At 47.8% G+C, this 20,034-nt stretch overlaps 1 pseudogene; it reads right to left on the bottom strand.

The window, feature by feature from the left end:
* Nucleotides 1-13,744: 13,744 nt before the first annotated feature.
* Nucleotides 13,745-18,833, bottom strand: LOC149370216 (lewis-type alpha-(1,3)-fucosyltransferase-like; annotated as a pseudogene).
* Between the last annotated feature and the right edge of the window lie 1,201 nt (nucleotides 18,834-20,034).

Genomic DNA, 20,034 nt, shown 5'->3' with positions numbered 1-20,034 from the left:
TACCAAATAACGCTATAAAAATGACGAATAAAAAACGTCATTTTTTATAACGAATGGCAAGCGCTTGAAGAATTCCCGCCATGAACATACCCGACCAGGGGTTTCCGTCAAACCCTGGTTTTCATCATACCAGTACTTTGTCCTCGCCTAAGAATTTCTGCGACGAAAAATTTTCATAGAATGCGACAGCTCGCCTCAGTACTGCATAAAATGTCTTAATGTGCTGTGGCCAAAGAGATCAAGTTACACAACCTATTGTAGTATTCGTAAATCATTTATGATATAAAGTATACAGTGGTATTCACTCAGAAACGTAAACAGTTTTTTTTCTTTTCCGAGAAACCAGATGCCGCCCCTGATAACTGTCAATGAGCCGCTTAGTTCAGAAAGTACTCACATGAATTTGCTTGAGCAAGCGACGGTTGGGTCAATGCAAATTGCGAGAGCAATGGTTCGTGCAGCAGGCTAGCTCTTTTTGCGAATGTCGAGAAGACCGATCACTGCTATGTTTATATCTTGGGATCTTTGCGAGCACTGACGACACTGCCTGTGACGACACGGTGAGATGCTCGCAGCTGTCTTTTAGGCAGACTCTGTGTCCATTCTTTTATTTTTTGCACTCACAATGAATGTCGAAAAAAAAAAGATCATGTTGAAGAAACCGCGATCTCCCGCTGCAACGAGAAACATTACAATGCTTAAAGGAAAGCGCATGTACCTGCGCTCATGATTTCCCCAATGCGTCACACAAACGAGCAAGGCTAGGTATATCTGTAATCAGCTGCGTTTAAGGCACACAATAAGTGATGAAACCAGAAAGTCACAAAGGAAAAATTGGCAGTGGTTTACATCTGGTTAAACCTGGAGGATTGCGAAAGCAACGAGGTGAGAGAGAGAGAGGCGATGGAGAGCGCGCGGCAGAGGCGGCGGTTCCGGCACGCTAGCTATGCGTCACTACTGCGCATGCGCGAATGGGGAGCGCGGCGGCGGAAGCTCTGAGTCACCCGCGCAGCGACGGCGGCGGCGCGCCAGCTGTGCGCCGTATGACGTCCTGCTCTTCCCGCATGCGCAGTATGGCCTTTCGTCAGCTCCGCAGAATGGCTTGGCGACTCGCGTACTGTTGCTTTCGCAACAAAAATTAAGCAGCAAATACTTGTTTGCATATTTCGACCTGGACTAAACGGTTACTTTTTAGTTATTGTATTAGTGTAAGTGTGTATCTGCAAACGCATCAGGCGCAATACTCAGACAAGTCTACAGTGAACACCGCCACATCATTAGCGAGTGCGTGGTAACGCTTTTCCACGAGTGAATACGTTGTGCATTCTTGTAGAGTTGATTGAATCGCGACCATGCAACGATTGAATCTGTTGCATGGTCGCGAAGACACAACCATGCTGGACGCAATGCTCCTTCAAGATCGTGGTAAATCTTTTGTTTCGGGCTCTGACCAATTCATTAGCGACGCCTAGGCAGTCCGCACACTCACTCTACAGCGAATTCGACACCAGCAAGGAACCGACGCTGGTATAACCTCAGCCAGAGTGATGCGGTGGTGCCAGCCCGCTCAACAAGTCTGGCTGTGGAGCTCAATCCGCTTGCGAGGACGCTCTGCAAAGTTTCTCTGCCAATATTTTGACCCATACGAGTTGCTCCGCCACAACAGCCAGGTAAACTACAAAATTCTTTCCCAACGCGCAGTTCGCTCCGCTGGACGGTTCTTGATGGCCTCCAAACAGAATGTTTCCTCAGTATTGTGACAATTCAAAAGTTACTTGACGCGTTCATTCCTTGACTTTGCTGCCGAGGAAATCTTTAAACACCCAGAGTCCGTTCGATTCATAGCCAGGTTGCACCAACCATAAGCAGCACATTTTTTTCGAAGACCATAACTTAGACCTTTTAGTGGTAGACCCAAAGCTGAAGAAAAAGTCTAAGCATGTTTTTATTGCGAAAGCAATACTGCTCACAGTTTGAGCCCTTCAGCGTAGCGCGGCGGTGGACACGTTTGCCCTTTAGCGTGACCTTAGACGTGACGTCATACTAGCTGCGAAACACCAGGGCCCAAGCTCGACTCGTCAGTGTGGAGCGGCGGTAGACACGGCGGGCGGTGAGCTTCTCGCTTCTCCCACTAGAGGCGCTGCGGTAGGAGTGACTTCATACCAGTTGTATGAACAGAGCTCCAGCTCGCGTCATCGGCGTAGCTATTTGCAATCTGTTTTTTCAGCCAGCGTCCTCTTCGGCGGACGCGGTTGTTGCTGCGACGCGCGTCTTTTCTTTCCTTTTTCTCTTTCCTCTGATCTTTTAACTTTCCTCTATCTGCACGTGGCAGCGGTTGTGGCTCGGCTGGAGCCAGTTGGCAAACCCATGCACTTTGCTTTTCGTTCTTCTCTCAGTCGCAACAACAACAACAACCGTCGACGCAGAGCGGCGGTAGACACGGCGGATACGGGCTGAAGAAACGGATGAAGTTGCTTTCGCAATTTGCGGGCTTAACCAAGCTGAGCCTCTCCCAATTTTTATTTGTTCAATCCGTGGTAATTTTGCTGCTCATGCGCAGACGCAATCAGTCAGCCATAAATTCATTTATAGCCGCGATTGATGTTTCTGTCTTTTATAAAAAAGCATTAAAGTGCATCCGCCTCTGTAGCAGACTGTAAGAGCTCTCTAACCGTGTTAAGAGTAGCTCTGCTATCGCGTGCTCCTCAGTTGTTGACGCCCCTAGTGAAAACGATGTCATCGGTGCTGTGCGTTGCCATATTCCACCGACTTAAATACCGCAGCAATGTGTCGGGGCCTGCAAATACCACCGGCAGGCTAGAAGAAGCTGTAAGCATTCCACACCCTCGCAGTTCGGCAAAGAGCTGGCGCTGAAGGGTGTAGTGTTCAGCCATACGAGCGTATAAGTGCAGCCAGTGCATATAGTAGAGAATTGGTACGTTCAGCCTGCCCTAGATTTTTGAAGAATAATAAGCCTTCAGCCCTAAAAGCACAACATGCTTAAACCAATATGCAATTAAAATGAACGTATTCAATCGTATACAAATGCATTTTAGCGCACCCATGGTAAAGTATAAATAAGAAGTTACGGTAGGCACTTAAGGTCTTTATGACTTGTTAATGCGAAATTGCCTTTTGAACTAGAGGGCTTTAACATAAAGATCTTTGACGTAAAGACCTTTATCATAAAGCCCTTTGACGTAGAGGCCCTGAAGGCTTTCAACCTAAAGGCTTTTATCTTTAACATTGTCATTTATGACCCTTAAAACCTGAAGATGGCCCCCGAGGTAGGCGCATGTGCGTGCTGCTCGATCCCATTCGCGGTAGGCAGCAATTTTTTCCGTACATGGCTTGCAGATAGCGTTTCAATTGAAAATGTATCAACATACAGGCCGACGAACACAATATCGTCATAGCATCTGAGAGCAGAAACTACAAATGCGTTCACTGCTTGAAGCGGAGCGATCCTTCGGAAACAGTGCTCACCTGCGCATTCGGCGACTCGGAAACGTCCCTCGAGGTACTTTACTCTTCCCTCGAGCTTCAGGATACAGCTTCCATCAGCGCTTCGTCGAGTATTGTTCGGGTGATGCAAAAAATATCTAGTCGAATGGATGCTTTGGACGATGAGGCATGAAAGTTTCGCGCCGAGAATCTTCTCCTCCGTGAGGCTGTGAGTCACCTGAGTGCATCTGTTCCGGTCCGTAGCGGCAACCAGAGTTAGTGCACGCTCTCCGAATGTTCGGAATCTCGCAGCAACGCGTCTGTAGTGGCGACAAACCTGGCTTCCACAAATTCTGCCACCTCACTGAAGCCTCCTGCTCAGTACCAACGTAACCTTCTACCACGCCCGTCAAGAGCGGTCAGCCGACCATGGCGGTCTCAAGCGACATTTGCCACAGCCAGCCAGTCTATGCCTAAAGTAGCGCCCAAATTTCCTGCGAAGGAAAACATATTTATTTTTCCCCTGGACCCGACTGCAAGAGCCTCAGACATAGAGGAACTTTTGGCGGATGCAGTAGGTGACAAGGTTATTAGGTGTACAAAACTGAAAACGGGATGCAATACATATTACTCCTTCCATATTTCTTCAAATTCGCATTTGTTAGAAGTTGTGAGCAAATCTGAAGTACGGCCTGATGGTTGCTTATTTCACCATTTCTATGCAAACCCATGGTCCTCACGGCTCTTTGATGGTACTAATGGGGCTCTAACCATGCTCTTAAATGGCACAGGAAGCTAAGCAGTATTATCAAAACACGAGAGGGCTCCGAACTAAAAGCAAAGTGCTCTTCGCGAATGCATACCATTGCGAGTAGGACACTCTATGCCTGACGGAAACGTGGCTAATCTTATCGCGTGCAAGTGCCTCTTATTTCTCAGATGAGTATGCTGTTTTCAGAGCCGACAGAATGTATTCAGACCAGGTTAAATGCTGCGGTGAGAGGCTGATGGCTTGCCGTTCTGTGTTAAGTGAATTTAAAAGACCAGACCTGGAGACGCACGACGAATGCGTGCGGTTGGAAGTTCCAAAACGTGACAATTCACGCTAACTAGTCAGATGTTATTGCTTGCCGTCAAATTGGGATCCTAACGTTTCCACTAATTACTTTTTACATATTAGGAGAAAAAATGATTTTTCAAACGTTCAGATTTACGGGCACTTCAATCTTCCTAAAATCGAATGGGCACCAGCGCAGAGCCGTTCGAGAAAAAGAGGAGTGTTTTATTGATTATATGAATTTTAGAATTGTTACGTCAGTATAATAGAAAAACTGCGCTTCCCAACTCCCTTTATGCCCTGAGGTAATAAATACATTATCAAAAAAACTGCGCCAGTAACAGTAAAATCTAATATATCTAATGTACCTCCTTTTGATGTGAAAGCGGTGCGGAATCTGGCTTTTCTTGTAGACAATTATTATTCCCCCTTTTCTGCGGCTATTTTGTTTGTTTGTTTTTTGTCCAGTGGCTGCAATGACACCTGAAAAAATTTAGCTACACTGACGGCGATTACCTAGGGCTGTACAAAGAGCTTCAGGACTACGACTGGTCTTGTTTTTTTGAGATCGAGAAAGTTGACTCAGGCGTTGAGCAGCTGGCACTAGTTGCGCAGAAAATAATGAAAAGTAAATAACACGTTGCCAACCGAAAACGACTACATTTCCTTGCTGGTTTTCTTAAGATTTCAGAAAATGCTTGAAGAAAAAACAGCGGTATCCCAAACTGTACCTAAAATCAGAAGGTAAGTATTGTTACCACAGATATCCATTATGTAAACAAATTGTGAAAAATCTGACGCGATGAATCTGAACCTCAAACTTCCCAAAAAGAACATTAAGAAAGAACCAAACTGTTCTGGGGTTTTTGTACGGAAGAAAAATATGATAAGGTGATGCTGCTGAAAATGATGCCCAGCTAAAGTTGCCTGACGGCATCAATTTCAACCACAAGATGCATGCCACGCTTTCGGTTATCACTGCAGCTCTTGCTTTGTGCGCCCTGATAGCATAACTACTGTTATCATTTTTGAAAACAGCGCTAACTCCTTGGGGTATGAAAGCGTCGCTGAGCATGACGTTCTGTCGGCAATACAGAAGCTTAAGCCTAAGGGTTCGACAGGAGCCGATGAAATTCCCAACTTCATAATCAAAGAAATCGGCGGCATTTTTGGTCCCGTTTTTGCGTATTTCTTGTGTGTGCTTGTGATGTGAGTAGGTTTCGACCTGTGTCACTCATATCTTCTTTTACCAAACTTTTTTTAAAATTGTAATGTACGAACGCATAAGCTCGTTTTTCCAAGAAAAGATCACAACTCTGTAACACGGTTTTGTGAAAGGACGATCCGTGGAAACTAATTGATGCAACTTTTGTGCATAGAGTAGAAGTACTTTGATTTGGGCTAGTTGGTTCATATCTTGAAAGTAGTTCGGACGGCGCGAAAATAACAAAGACAAAGGAGACACGAACACAACAGGACGGGCGCCAACTTGCCACTGAAGTTTATTGCACCAGACCCCTACATTTTATGCATGACCCCAGCCATATCTCGCAAGCCTATCACACAACAAAACGAAATTGTCATCAAAAGTCCGAACACCGGAAGTAGGCGCAACTATTACAGACAGATATGCATTCTGCACTATACACATGATAACATTTTCCTTATTTTATAAGTCTCAAGATTAGAAGAGCGCGCAACCCACATGAAAGCAATTCATTCTGAAAAAGAAATACAAACGCTTGAACAAGGCAACCAGAGCGCAAATTCAACAATTTAACACAAATTGTGATAACGAAATAATGACCAACAACAAACGCGGAAAATTTTTGGTGGACATGAAAACGTAAACCTTCGGGGAAACCTCCCAGCGTCAATGAACTATTTCTAGCGTCAAAATCATTGAGAAAACCTCCCAGCGTCAAAGATAAAACGTAAAATCTAAAGACAGCCTTCGAGAAAAGCCACCTCAGCGTCACTAATTGAAATTGAAGGCCTACTCACGCATGCGCTTCCCGCTTTCTTAATAATAAATGCCTCCACTACTTCCCGCTCAAATCTGTCTTTACCGCTCTTCAAAAAAACTGTTTTGCTCAAATCCGGACTACACCCTTTGCAAGTCTTGCAGTGGTCAGCAAGGAAACTTCCATGTTGTTGGCGCACATTCCGCATGTGTTCGCTGGCCCGTTCATTAAAACATCGACCGGTTTGCCCTATGTACACAAGACCACAGCTTAGAGGAATTTGATATACCACTTGTGATCTGCATTTCGTGAACTGTTTTTGATGTTTAATAGGGCAAACCGGTCGTTTCTTCTCAGGTTTTGACATAGTGCAAATCTTTGACAACTTTGATGGGGCCGAGAACACAACCTGCACCTGATGTTTGCTTGCGACTTTTTTAATGCCATGGGAAACCTTATGCATGTAGGGAATCACAGGGACCGATTTTTTTCTTGCTTCTAGAAGTTTCTCATCCCGAGGCCGCTTCAATCTCTGAACTAACATTTCAGAAACAGCCAAAATCAAATGGGGCGGGTAACCGGCTTCATGTAACCTCTGAATTTGGGCAGCAAAGCTCGATGACATCCTGTGATGGCACGACTTTCTTAAAGCGTTCAGAAGGGAATTAACGATTATTGCTCTTTTTACGAGTTTTGAATGAGCACTATCAAACGGCAACAGCCCTTTCTTTGATCTGGGATTGTATGCCCAGCATAGGTGATCCTTCATGAAAACCAATCTAACGTCTAAAAACTGCAGTTCACGATTCACTGGTAACTCCCACGTGAACTTGAGGCCCTGGCTGTTATTGGTGAAGACTGATAACACACTTTCTGCCGCCGAAGCTAGATCGGACTCATGAACATTCTTCATGATAACCAAAAAATCGTCCACATATCTAATAATGGATACTACACGTGGACACTACACATTTTTGGTTATCATGAAGAATGTTCATGAGTCCGATCTAGCTTCGGCGGCAGAAAGTGTGTTATCAGTCTTCACCAATAACAGCCAGGGCCTCAAGTTCACGTGGGAGTTACCAGTGAATCGTGAACTGCAGTTTTTAGACGTTAGATTGGTTTTCATGAAGGATCACCTATGCTGGGCATGCAATCCCAGATCAAAGAAAGGGCTGTTGCCGTTTGATAGTGCTCATTCAAAACTCGTAAAAAGAGCAATAATCGTTAATTCCCTTCTGAACGCTTTAAGAAAGTCGTGCCATCACAGGATGTCATCGAGCTTTGCTGCCCAAATTCAGAGGTTACATGAAGCCGGTTACCCGCCCCATTTGATTTTGGCTGTTTCTGAAATGTTAGTTCAGAGATTGAAGCGGCCTCGGGATGAGAAACTTCTAGAAGCAAGAAAAAAATCGGTCCCTGCGATTCCCTACATGCATAAGGTTTCCCATGGCATTAAAAAAGTCGCAAGCAAACATCAGGTGCAGGTTGTGTTCTCGGCCCCATCAAAGTTGTCAAAGATTTGCACTATGTCAAAACCTGAGAAGAAACGACCGGTTTGCCCTATTAAACATCAAAAACAGTTCACGAAATGCAGATCACAAGTGGTATATCAGATTCCTCTAAGCTGTGGTCTTGTGTACATAGGGCAAACCGGTCGATGTTTTAATGAACGGGCCAGCGAACACATGCGGAATGTGCGCCAACAACATGGAAGTTTCCTTGCTGACCACTGCAAGACTTGCAAAGGGTGTAGTCCGGATTTGAGCAAAACAGTTTTTTTGAAGAGCGGTAAAGACAGATTTGAGCGGGAAGTAGTGGAGGCATTTTTTATTAAGAAAGCGGGAAGCGCATGCGTGAGTAGGCCTTCAATTTCAATTAGTGACGCTGAGGTGGCTTTTCTCGAAGGCTGTCTTTAGATTTTACGTTTTATTTTTGACGCTGGGAGGTTTTCTCAATGATTTTGACGCTAGAAATAGTTCATTGACGCTGGGAGGTTTCCCCGAAGGTTTACGTTTTCATGTCCACCAAAAATTTTCCGCGTTTGTTGTTGGTCATTATTTCATTATCACAATTTGTGTTAAACTGTTCAGTTTGCGCTCTGGTTGCCTTGTTCAAGCGTTTGTATTTCTTTTTCAGAATGAATTGCTTTCATGTGGGTTGCGCGCTCTTCTAATCTTGAGACTTATAAAATAAGGAAAATGTTATCATGTGTATAGTGCAGAATGCATATCTGTCTGTAATAGTTGCGCCTACTTCCGGTGTTAGGACTTTTGATGACAATTTCGTTTTGATGTGTGATAGGCTTGCGAGATATGGCTGGGGTCATGCATAAAATGTAGGGGTCTGGTGCAATAAACTTCAGTTGCAAGTTGGCGCCCGTCCTGTTGTGTTCGTGTCTCCTTTGTCTTTGTTGTTCTCGCGCCGTCTGAACTACTTTAAAGCATAGAGTAGGTCTCGCGTGTTTCATCGTGTTCAGGTAAGCACAATCTATTTTGACACGACTAAAGCTTTCGACAGGGCGTCCCATGAGGTAATTCTGATGAAGATTAACAAACACGAACTTTGCCTTGTCTAATGCAAATGGCTCAAAAGCTACCTTGGTAGCCGCCGTAATGTGGCCCGATTTTTCGGCTGTGTGTCCGACGGGTTTTGTATCACCATCGCTACAACATAAGCCCGCTGTTGTTTTAATGTTTATTAATTATTTTCTGTTATACGTCATGAACTCCAGGGTTTTGCTCTTTGCAGATAACTGAAATTATTCTGCACGATTGAGAACTTAGAAGACAGCCGCCACTTGCAAGCTCACATTGACAACATATGAGAAATGGTGCTGGATGAATCACCTAAACTGAATATTAAAAATCTTCCGTTTTGTCTAACTAGAAAGCGCGACAGAGTAATATTTTGAACATGCACCAAGTGGCCCTACAAGCCACTCTTCTTCAAGTTATATTTTGCTTACACAAATCTTGCCAGCCAAAGGGCTCGTGTTCTCCATGTACGAAACCTTGCTTTAATGTTGACTCCAGGGTTGGTTTTTGACTTCATGTATTTTCAGTTGTCTTGCACGCATTGAGGCATTTTTGTTTTATTGGGAAGCAATGATGTCAGAATGGCAAAAATCACATCAAGCCGCTCGCGCGGCGCCATGCTTTGCGAATACATCTGGCAATTTTGTTATCGGCATGTTCATAACCGCAGCGCCGAACGCTGATATCTAGTCTAATGTAGTCTAGTCTAGTGGTAATCTTTTTTTTACTCCCGACGTTACCAATTATGTGCCTTTTTTACCAAACTTAAAGAAAGCCTGCAAAATACAAAAGCTACCATGTGACAGCGGTCCTACTTCTGCGTCCCACGACGCATAGCACCGAGCAAAATCCTTTTTTTTTTCAGAGCGCTGCTACCGACGGTGCTTTGCTTGCACACTACACGAAAGACATGCACCAGCAGCTGTGAAGTGATAGATTTTCGAAGTCGCAAACAGCGCAGAGAACCGTCATGGATCCAAGGAAAAGTGCTGTGCATCGGTTCATCGCGCACAGGTGCTGTATACCCGTCCTCTAAGATGAGACCCCTCAAGAAAAGATTGCAGTATTGCATATAGCGAAGGGGCATCGTAACGGCATTAATAAAACCTCTATATGCCTTCCAGCTAACGAACTCTGTTTTCTCTGCGCTTTTTCATCCTCGTGCATATTTATCACTTTCTTGTTGTTGTTCTGTATGATAAATTATCATGGCTTGTGTTTTCTCTGCCTTTCCAACTTAAACGCAAGGTTTTGAAAACAAAGTATTTATTGACAATCAGTGCCCGTCCTGTGAACTGATTTTCCTGCTCCTTCATTCTCTGCGCTGTTTGCCATTAGAAATCGTCACCAACTCGTCCAACCAACTGTACTGCTATGTGGCAGCTTTTGCAACTTCCAGATTTTTTTTAAACCAATATTTTAAACTAGTATTTCTGCACCCAGCAAGTCTTTAGTGAACAATTCCTTCAAGGATTGAAGAAATACTGCAGACTAACACCACTAAGTGTGTTTCAGTCGTCTACGAATCTTCGTTCTTTTTAAAAGCTCGGTTTGTTTATCGTTTATGCCCGGTATATAAGCTGTTTTCTGGCTGATAACATCATCGGGGCAGAAAATCTGTTTGTAATGAAGCAGCCTCACCTATTCAGTGAGCGCGATGCTGAGCGTCCAAACAAAAACCCTTTACAATGCATGGTAGGGGTGGTCCCTCTTCTGAAAGAGCCACTGAGCTGACCATGCACAGAACGCTCAAACGCTGATTCTCAGCGTAGCAGGAGCAAAGTCTCCTTTATGCAATTCTCAGTGGGATTACTTTATAAGGCTGTGAACCATTTTTCAACATACCACTTACCGGAACTGCACATTAAGTGCATTGTTCATTAGTAATGGTCAGCGTGGTTAATCAATGATACCTCTGAGTAAAATTGGTGCGGCGCCGCTCATTCATTCGGAGGACGTCGCTTTACATTGATGAGGCAGCTGCACGTGGCCTAGAGTTAACGCTGGCCCGTTGGCGACACAGCAGTTTTTCATGGCCGGTGCCGGTGAACAGCTGAAGCTGAAGCGTAGCACGTCCCGAAAGCGATAAGCAAGTAGTGCAGCTGTGGGAATGAAAGCCAGCTGGAAAGCAAACAGTGACAGACGGTCTCTCTTACAATATTCACATCATGAGCGTGCCATCAATTTCGTACTGCAGGGGTTTTTGCGTCGGTGATATTTTATTCCAAGTCGTAAACTACGATTACGGCTGTGACAGTTCGCTCAGCGGGGCGTATTTTTCAGCATGTTTTCTTTCTTTTCACAGCATTTCTTCGCACAACCGCATTTATTATAGCCGGCATCCGTGCTTCTTTGCGAAGCCGGCGGCGGGATGACATTTCATTTGCTTCACTTACAAATAACCAGCATGCCTACTAAAAACTTCATTGTTTGTTTCTTTCAGCTGTGCCATTTGAACAATACGCATCCCGTGCGTCTTTCGCTCATCGCTGCTCTGTGTGCGTCAGAAGAAAGACGCGTAGAAAGACGCCCTTTCTACGGAGAACATTTGAGTTGGTGACATTTGCCCGCGAACTTGCTTGCTTTTTGATACGTAGCTTCAATTATTCGGGCGTGAAAAACAGCTAACGGCATCCATTCAAAAGCTGCTCAAAACAAGCCCCTGATAAGGCTTCAACATCTTACTAAACAATGACTGCGAATAGAGCAGACGGTATTCTTGCTGTAGCCTGGAATGATTAGATTACAGCCTCACCAATTATTTTCAAGCGCTCAGAAAATAATAACTCCGATTAAAAAACATAAATATCTGCCTGCATTTTAGGTATTATTAGAGCGACATGTACCGTTTTGTCTCCCAATATGTACCCTCTTCCCTTGAATGTGAGCGTCGCAAGAGCCCACCACTGCACTCACCTGCTAATCAGCAATTACCGTGTCCAGCCCGGCCATTCGACCCAGCTGGAATTGGCCTTTATGACCCACTTCCCAACACTTCTGCAGGGCACCGCTGGATCTTCGTTTGCATTGATCATCTCACGCATTATGCGGAAAATTCCTCTTTATCAGCTGCGATGCCCTCTGACGTAGCCGGTTTCATACTTCATTTATTTATTTATTTATTTAGTAAGGAACCCACAGCGCCGTGGCATTACAGTGGGGGGGGGGGGGGGCAATGTACAACAAAGAAACACACATGACACCTCCGCTCGCAGGCAGAGTTACAAGCATAAAACTTTCACCATGTACATCTCACTTCAAAAGAACACATCACAATCACATCACATCATTAAAGAACGAAAGAACGCATCATTTGATGTCACACTCACAACATCGCTCGGTAGTCTGTTCCATTCTCTAATGGTTTTCGGAAAGAAAGACATTTTAAACAATTCAGTTTTTCATTCATCATTCTTCGTCACGGTGCGCCTCAGGAATTGCTCAGCGATCGAGGTCGCGTCTTCTTGTCCTGCGTCGTGGGAGCTCTTCTTCGGGAGCGTCATATCGTTCACCGCACAACGTCTTCGTACCATCCGCAGACGAACGGCATGACCGAGCGCTTTAACCGCACCCTTGGCGACTTAATGGCCAAGTTACATTTCTGCGTATCACACCGACTGGGACCGCGTTCGACATTCCGTTACCTACGCTTAGAATTCTGAAACGAAAGTCACAGCTGGTTTTTCCACGTATTTTCTTCTTTACTGCCGCGAGCCTTCCTCCATCATGGACACCATACCCTCTTACTGCCGCGAATCGTCCGAATTTACTGCCGTCTCTTAAGCCGCTGCGCATGCCGGCGAATGCCGTTGTTGAAGATTTACGGGGTCGCAGCGGAGCACCAGAGAGAGAGACGACCAGCGTGGCAGGCTTCTAGTTCCGAACTGCCCGTGCCGGGCGTGCGCTCCGAGCACGCGCTGCCCATCTTTATTTTCTTCTATCGCGGGAACGCCGATCTCAGCGCCTGCGCTTTATAGCGTCGCCGGGCGCTATAGCGCCCCCCCGCCTAGACGGAACGCCGAAATGTACGCGCCGACGGGGCAGAGAAGGGGTAGCCACGGCAGGCAAGCAGGCAGCTAGAGGAACAGTGTCCCCACGGGGTCGCTACAAGGTCCGGTAAGTTCATGTCAGGGGCCGGGAAGAGCCGTCGGGTGGAGTGCGCCGTCTCAGGTGGACGAGCCTGGCTGCTTCGCAACGGGCGAATGGTGCTGGGTGCCGAGTTGACAAAGGACATCGGGGCAGGGAAGGCCAAGGTCGGGCCGTCAGCGACTGTGGTGCTGCCCGCGGACACAAGTGTCGTCGGTGTTGGGACGTTGGAGCTGGGGTCGGTGGGAATGTGGCGCGCCGAGTACGTCGTCACAAGCGCTGGAATGGGCGAAACGGCTCCGTGGACTGACAGCAGCTGTGCTGCGACAGCAGCAGCTGTAACAGTATTGGGCACAGGTGTGACCGTCAACACAACGGTGAGAGCCGTGACGATGGCGGAGGAAGTTGCAGGGCTCAATGTCAGGCGCTTGGGTGAAGGAGGATCGACATTCCGGAGCGGTTGGCCAGGGATGAGGCGCGTGTGAGCATGGTCGGCTGTAGGTGGCTGCAAAAAGGTTGTTGCAGTGACAGGCCGTGCAGCTGAGACTGCTACATCAGATGGCTGGCTGGCAGCAAAAGACACAGCTTTTGGATGGACAACTGCCGCACTACTCGGTGTGGGCAGCTCGACCATTCGGTGCCGAAGGTGGCTCAAGTCAGGCACCAAAGCAGACGGTTGCTGCGGAGGTGTCGAGCTGCCAGGGTCAGAATCCGAGAAGCGGTTGACCGTACTGAGGGCTTGGGGTGGGGCCTCTTGGGCAGGCGGTGGTGTCGCCAGGGTAGTGGGGCTGGTATGTGGCATATGATGCGGTGGTGGCTTCAACCTCACAGCAGGGCCTGCAGAGCTGTTGGCGGTAGTGACGAGTTAGATGGAGATGCCGGAAGCCTCGGCACGGCTGCTGCCGCAGAGTCGTCCTTGGCTGCAGGATGCTCTGGCGACAACGCCACTGAAGCGCAAGGAGGCAGAGCCAGAGACGCGGGTCGGATAGTAGTGGGAGCAGGACGCGAGGCGGAGCTCGTGCGGATCCCACCTGGTGGGGCGTCGAGAAAGACAGCCGGGCTGGAGACGCTGGACGGGAGTGGCGGCGATGCGGCGAGGGGCTGCTGAGGCGGGCCGGGTTCTGATGAAGACTGCGTGGGCGCGAGGGAGGCCGGTGCAGGGCCAGAGGCTGGCGGCGGCGAAAACGGGTCCGCTGCGTCGTAGAGCGGCGGCGGAACGTAGTAGGCGCCGAAGTCCGCCAAGACGGCCGCACGCAGCTCATCGTATGGCCGGCAGCCGAAGGCAGAGTAGGTGAGCCGACGCAGGAGGTCGAGCGGGAGGATGTCGCAAAGGACTGCGTGTTTAAACCGCTGGATGGTGATGCCGTTCAGGTACATCGCAGCCTCCAGTTGGGCGAACCACCCGCCGACGCCTGCAGGCCGGAACGCCGGGAGCGGCCGGTCGAAACTTGGGTGCTGCCAGTACGCCATGCTATAGGACGCCGCTGGGATAGAAGGCACGGTTCGCCGGGTCACCACTGTTGAGGATTTGCGGGGTCGCAGCGGAGCACCAGAGAGAGACGACCAGCGTGGCAGGCTTCTAGTTCCGAACTGCCCGTGCCGGGCGTGCGCTCCGAGCACGCGCTGCCCATTTTTATTCTCTTCTATCGCGGGAACGCCGATCTCAGCGCCTACGCTTTATAGCGCCGCCGGGCGCTATACCGTCAACTGGCCCGTTCACTTACTTCTCACGACCAGCACCGTCAGAAAAGCGCCCTCACCGGTTCTACCGGTCTATCACCGTCTTACTTCCTGAATTCTCGGTTTGGCTTTGGGTGCCCTCCTCCAGCTCAGGGCAGTCTACAGAACTGCTGAGAAAACACCAGGGCCCTGTCGCGTTGTTCAGCAAACATCCCCAGTTAATTATCCCATCGAGCCCCTCACGCCTTCGCCTGATCATCACCGCCACGGCCGTGAAATTGCCCACTTAAACCTCCTGAAGCCCAACTACGGTTTAACTATAGTCTGCCCTTAGGCTGCCAGGATGGCGTCGACAGAAAGTTGTGGTTTGATGTCCCAACCGCCAGCGCCAACGAAGGAGAGAAAGAGGAAGGAAGGCGAAGCTTTTTGCGCTCTCAAACGCTGGACTACTCAGCTCCACTGTGCTAACAAAGGTTGTGGCCGTCCACATTTGTCGTTTGATTCGACTCTTTACACATGCAATAATACTACAGTGGTATAATATACGTTCTCATTTTATAATACTAGGAATGACAACTCGATATATAGAAGAACAGAAAATTCAAGAAGTTAACATACACCGCAAAATGTATGGTTCCGGAAAGCTGCCACACGTTGTTACAGGGGAGAGGACGGACTGAAAGCGAGTTACAGAAGATAAGAACCTCGACGCACAGCAGTTACCGTCCAGGATACCTCCTCGCACGCAGCACGCGCACAATCAAAGCGCGTCTTTTATGTCAAAACCATTCATATTAACCCTTGACCAGCCTCATGCATTAAATCATATCATCGGCCTCCGTCATCACGTCTCGTTCTTCAGCATGCCACCACGTACCAACATCATGCAGCAATCCGAAAGGTGCAAATGAAGGTGGTCAAGGCGTGTGTTATGAGAAATGGATATTTTCTTCATCTCGAAATTATATTTCGCACGGCGTTCCACATGGCAGTTACAAATGGGAAAAAATAAATCCCTTTGTATCTGACGTGCTGGCAATTGATCCGCGCTGAATGCTGCCATCAAGCTATAAGCTGTGTTGGGATAGCTTCCATGTTCTGTTTATCGACGAATTTTGTTTTTAATCGTCACTTGACCATGAAAAGAAACTATCAGCTTGTGTGCGAGGCTCAGACTGTACAAGATGGTACATGAGGATTCGACTTCACGTGGTGGTGGTACTTACTGTGGACTAACGTGTCGGTTTGTCCACAGTAAGGTACACATAGTGTGAACTTAATGCACTCGGTAAGTGTGATTATGTCAGCCGTGTGCATTTGTCTCCATTGCTGCTGCCGAGTTACCTTAATTTAGGAGCACACCTTCGCACATAAAAGAGTTTGTTCTGAGTTGTAGACCAGCCAAACTTGTCTGTCGTGCGCCTGGGTGGCTGCTTGCAGTCATTGCCTCGTTGCAATACTCGTATGAAAAAAGGACCAACTCTGTGTTTCTTGTTTTTTTTTTTCATGCAGAATTTTAGTTACTACGCGTTCTTGAAATGTCGGTGGCACTTTGATGAGTATCAGAGCCAATGTCAAATGCACCTTGAAAACTTTTATTACGAGCAAAAAGACAACGTAAAGCTCATCAAGATGACCGGCAAGTTAGGTTAGTACTCCAAAATTCGAATGCGGATCGCTAATAATTCTTGTCGCTTGCCATCACCAATGCTCGGCTGAAGTGGTCTATTAGTGTTGGCGCACTAAACTAAACGCTATTGAAGGGGGTCGGTAAGTAAGCGTGAAGTTAGCCGCAGAGAAGCATAGTGATGAGGTGGGGAAAAGTTCACGTTCCCCCCTCCACTGCCGTCAGATCAGAAAGTTTTGGCTTGTCCAAAGGTGTTAGACTGAAACCTCGAGAAGACCAGTCGTCGCCCTTTCTCGAGTCCAACGTCCTCTTCTTCGGCATCCGCACGCGTAGCTTTCGCTGAATGCACTCACACGGCGAGCCTTCCGGACGCATCCCCTTTCTCCTCTTCCGTTTCGGAGACCCGCCTGACAGTTTGGGCCAAAAGTGAGAGCCGCCGCTTTCCCCCTCCCCTTCCGTTCCCGCGTTCCTCCACGTTAGTTTCTCTAGTAAAGGGCAGAGTTTCCATGGTAACCCGCCCGCAGGCACAGTCTTCGGACAGACAAAAGTGAAATGCAGAAGCTGGGGCCATAGTGCTAGCGGACTTAAGCGTCATCAAAACTTAACTTCGAAGAGAAGCAGTCAACTGTTCCCGGGGATATTAGAGTGTATCACCCATGCCAGCCTCAATTTCTTGTAATCTATTATAACGCGCATACCTTATCGCCTAAGCTTTGTTGCTAGAAAGCAGCACTTGAGACATGCGGCACCCTAAAGACTACTAACGTGCTCCCACTAGATTCAGTGGGCCTACGGACCAATCAGCGCCATCTCGGGTGAAGCGTAGTCTTTCTCATCCGCCCTGTATTAAAACGAGGGTTGGTTACTCAACATGGACATCCTCATATCGGCAGCGTCAATTTAAAGCCACGTCACGGTAAACTCTGAGCATTTGGGCGTCCCTGCACTCGATGAACCATACCTTGCACGTCCCACCTTCGTCAATGGCTACCTTCATGCCACCAAGTCTGCATGCCATTATAAGACGAAATACGCCTGCATTTCTCCGGTAGTGTGCAGCTTTCTACAAAGCTCGCAAACGCAGTCGTACAGCCACACCACCTGTTGACTGTCCTTCCATTTGAAATAGGACGCATACGCTGAATAGTTTTTCGACATAGCAAGCAGGTGCTCAGCGAGATGTTTTGGAGATGGGAAGGCGAGCGCGTCGATGTATGAGGTGGAAGGTGCGATTGCACTGTAATTTGCACCACCAAACCCGACCGGTACAATGCTATACTTTAGTGGTATGAAAAGTTTTTCTCTTGCGTAATCAGCACATATAGAGTTTTCGAAAGCCAGGATAAAAAATTGCCTGGCTTAGCTTATGGTTAAGCCTAGGATGCGAAGCATAGTAGTGTAACTTGCGCTTTGCGGTCTGGCGAGCCGCCCTCTCCCTGGCCGACATCTTGCTGCTGAACTGACTCAACGAGTGCGTCGCCTTTTGCGTGACGTCAGTATCCCCTAGCGGTAGGAGCGGGAGTCAGGCCACCGGCGGAGGCTGCGCGTCCGCAAGCGAGGGCGCGAGTTGAGCCCCAGCTTTCAAAGCTGTTGTGACGTCAGCGTCCCTAAAGGAAGGAGTGGGAGTTAGGCCGCCGGTGGAGGCTTCGCGTCCGCAAGCGAGCGCACGAGTTGAGCCCCAGCTTTCACAGCTGTTGTGACGTCATATCACGTGGTGCGCCGATGTAGGTAGCAAGGAAGCCGATGTAGCAAGGAAGAGCTCGGTTGTGCGTCTAGTATGCTGCGCATATAAAATAATTACGCTCAAAATGCCGGTAGCAGCTATCCTCACCACAACGGTCGTACACATCGACTTGTAGGTGCCGCCTTAGTTCTTCGACAAACGCCCCTCGCCTACTATTGGTCCAACAGTTGGTTACCGCCCAAACAGCACTTTTTCGCTTAGATTTCCACAAGGCCCTCAGGTCTTTGCTGGAGGCCATGCTGGAACTTCGAGGAACGATCTTGCCATAAGGAACAGGCACGTCCGAATCTGACCTGTATGTCATTGTCCAATTGAATACGATCTTCCTATACCTAAGATTAGAAGCCCACGTATTCGGTGGGGATTCTCTAGTAAAGAAGACCCACTTTTGCGACCGGGAACGAAAACGTGGCACATTCTGAATGTCGCCTGCATGAAACACGACGAGTTCGCTTGAGGCCAGTAGATGGCGGCAGTTGGTGATGAGGCATTTTGTGCTGCAGCCTTGAATCACCTCTTCGCCCCTTCTTGATTCATAAAGGTTTCCCTGCCAAGAACCAAAGGATTTTGTCCACATCATGATTCGAGGCAGACGCCTAGCTGTACTGATATTTCCCGCCAGCCCAAGATGTGTGAAGGAGTGATTGGTTGCCCGGAGGTCAAAATTTTTGGAGGGTAGCTGTCTGTAGAGCATTACGTCGTAAAAACAGGTGTAAATAGCTTTCACTGTTATGGTCACGGCCATCCACTTGATAGCCGTCTTCATGGGTGGGCTCAGTTTGGAAGTCAAGTGCAAGCAGGTAGTTCCTAGAAAGAAAACAGGGAGAAATAGAGGGTTGTAGTTAATCGAACTTTTGTAAATTGGCCAGACAATGAGCTACAGGTGAAAACCAACATTTAGAAGGGAAACATTTGAACCGCTTGCATAAAGGCTGTAATTTTGTACATTAACGAGGCACGGAAATGTCTCGAGCAAGCCACGAGTTTATTTTTAGCCAGTGAATAGTTTCTCACACCCTGTGTATTGCATACTAGTAAAGGCGTTATCCAGTTTTCTTTCCTAGCGAGAGTATTAGCAGCCCCTTTTATACCACCCAGAATCTCCCCAGGCTACCTCAGGGTATCAACAATATTGGTCCCATCGCCTGTTCATAATTTCTTTTAATACTTGTTCGTCCCCGGAAACTAAATTCAGAAGGCAAGACTCATGAAGCTAGTATGCCTCCAATTACAAACCTCGAACCTTTACCTAATTAGACGCAGAAGTTCAGACGGGGGTGCATTAAGCGACCGAAACGCTTCAAGAAATCCAAAAGTCGCTGCTTCGACCTGCTACTCCAAGCTTAATAATCACTAATTGCTTTCCTGAGCAGAACCCGACACACTTATAACACTTCACGTTGCATATTGCTTTGTTTCATTTCAGCTTCCAGGAAGAATCGCGGACCCCATGATAGCAGCCCTTAGTCCAAGGTCTGTGTCATGCAGTCCTTCACTCTAGACACAGACACGGGCGAAGGGGACGAAACGGACTTCCCATGCCGTAGAACCGGATCCGACAACAGAACACTTGGCTGAAGGGCGCCTCGTGGTGGGAATATACTCCCGCCAGTCCATCCCGTCCGGCCTCGTAGTTTCCCTCTGCCCTACTGTGGGCGAACGTTCGCTCATAACCGCGCTGGTGAGTCGGACGTCCTCGATTCCTCAGCGTATTTTGTTGCTAGCTGGCGTTATTGTTGTTGTAACAATAAATGCCTTGTTTGTGTCAGCCAGTGTGTCATTCCTTTGTTCCCTCATAGCAAGGCCCGCCGTGGTCGGCGTGCACTCAGCAGCATACGTGACCACGGGGTGGAGTCCGCGCGGTTATGAACTGGGTTAGCCGCGTTTAAACGGGA

Source organism: Amblyomma mixtum, chromosome 1, assembly GCF_055824585.1.
Source record: "Amblyomma mixtum isolate Tamu chromosome 1, ASM5582458v1, whole genome shotgun sequence".
NCBI lineage: Eukaryota > Metazoa > Arthropoda > Arachnida > Ixodida > Ixodidae > Amblyomma > Amblyomma mixtum.
Note: the sequence above shows the minus strand (reverse complement) of the source record. Positions and strands in the feature narration are given on the sequence as shown.